The sequence below is a fragment of the Cebus imitator genome, unplaced genomic scaffold, assembly GCF_001604975.1.
Source record: "Cebus imitator isolate Cc_AM_T3 unplaced genomic scaffold, Cebus_imitator-1.0 Scaffold181, whole genome shotgun sequence".
In the NCBI taxonomy this organism is placed as follows: domain Eukaryota; kingdom Metazoa; phylum Chordata; class Mammalia; order Primates; family Cebidae; genus Cebus; species Cebus imitator.
Window position 1 is genome coordinate 1,100,869 of NW_016107496.1, and position 2,246 is coordinate 1,103,114.

Consider the following 2,246-nt stretch of genomic DNA (forward strand, 5'->3'; position numbering starts at 1 on the left):
GATCTCTTGACCTCGTGATCCACCCGCCTCGGCCTCCCAAAGTGCTGGGATTACAGGCTTGAGCCACCGCGCCCGGCCTAATTTTTGTATTTTTAATAGAGATGGGGTGTCACCATGTTGGCCAGGCTGGTCTTGAACTCTTGACCTCAAGTGATCCACCTGCCCTGGCCTCCCGAAATGCTGGGATTACAGGTGTGAGCCACTGTGCCCAGCTGATTGTGCCTTTTTAATCATTGTCTTTATAGAGACTAAAATAAAAACCTTTTAAGAACAAAACACTCTTAAAACTACAAAAAGTTTTTGTACTAAAACTACAAAAATTAGCCGGGCATTGTGATGGGCACATGTAATCCCAGCTACTCAGGAGGCTGAGGAAGGAGAATCACTTGAACCTGGGAAGCAGAGGTTGCAGTGAACTAAGATTGTGCCACTGCACTCCAGCCTGGGCAACAAGAGCGAAACTCTGTTTCAAAAAAAAAAAAAAAAAAAATTGAAAAGCAAGTTGCAGAAGACATACAGCAAGACTCCATTTTTACAGACTCCACAGCCAGTGTTATGGACACTGCGATGCACTGCCCAGGTCCCTCTTTACTAGGGGGCTTGCTGTCCCTGCTGCTGGAGAGTTGTTGGCAGATGCCTGCAGCTGTCAGTCCCTGCAGAGACTTCCTTAGCTTCGAGGAGCTGTAATCAAGTTAAAATGAGGTCATTAGGCCGGGCGCGTTGGCTCACGCCTATAATCCCAGCACTTTGGGAGGCCGAGGCGGGTGGATCATGAGGTCAAGAGATCAAGACCATCCTGGTCAACATGGTGAAACCCCGTCTCTACTAAAAATACAAAAATTTGCTGGGCATGGTGGTGCACGCCTGTAGTCCCAGCTACTCGGGAGGTTGAGGCAGGAGAATTGCTTGAACCCAGGACGCGGAGGTTGCGGAGATCGTGCCATTGCATTCCAGCCTGGGTAACAAGAGCGAAATTCCTTCTCAAAAAAAAAAAAAAAAAAATGAGGTCATCAGGGTGGGTCCCGCTCCACTATGACTGGCGTCCTCATAAAAAGAGGAAAGTTGACCAGAGACACAGACCTGCGCAGAAGGGAGATAGACACAGGGAGGTGGCGGCCATGGAGAAGCCAAGGAGAGAGGCCTGGAACAGATCCTTCCCTCACGGGCGCTCCGAACAAACCAATCCTTGCTTTTGAACTCTTAGGCTCCAGGACTGAGACAATACACGTCTGCTGTTTAAGGCACCCAGTTTGTGGTACTTTGTTACAGCGGCCATAGCAAACTCATACAGATGGCAAGCAAAACTAAACATTTTTGTCCAAGCATGCACACATATGTAGCAAAACCATCAAGAAAAGCAAGAGAAAAAGCACTGATTCTTCCGTGGAGGAGGAAAGGGCTGCGTCGGGCAGGAGGCAGGGGAGCGTCACCAAGAGTCCTTCATCATGATGTGGTTCCTGACGCTCCAGTTCTTGACCCGGTGGGAAGTTCATGGACACTGGTCCTATAATTATGATTTTAAAATTTTACATTATTTATATTCTTATTCCTATATATAGAGAGAGAAAGAGAGACAGGGTCACTGTTGCTCAGCAGGAGTGCAGTGGTACAGTCACTGCTCACCGCAGCCTTGGCCTCCTGTGCTCAATCACTCCTCTAGACTCAGCCTCCCAAAGTGCTGAGATTACAGGCGTGAGCCACCCTGCCTGGCTTATAATTTTTTAAAAATGTAGAAAACTCATCTGAATTGTGGCAATATGTGCCAAGTTCTCTCACAGAGTTTGGCATTACAAGAGAGGGGACGTATGGACAAACACGAGAATCTATTTCCTTTTATAGGGACCGGAGTTCAGATGGAGAATCTCTTTGGGGATATTTACATTTGATCCTTCTGGGCCTCTTTCATGGACTGTGGGATGTAAGAGGCAAAAATTTGTACTTCAATTTTTAATGCCCCAGGAAACATACTGCTCATATAAACTCAATGATGAATCACCTGAAGTGACTCATTTATGTAATTTTGAGAATGGATTCAGCTGATTTCTTTAATTCCAACATTGACTGCAGTAGAAAATAAATGTGCTTGACCTCATTCTATAGCTTGGTGGAAAATAGGATTAATGTTTACCTCAGAACAGTCATAGGAGGCCTGATGTTTCAGAGATTTTTGATGAGAGGTGTTTAAGAAATCTAACCTGTTCGAACTACAATCAAGATTAACTATTTTCTTTCTTTCTTTTTTTTTT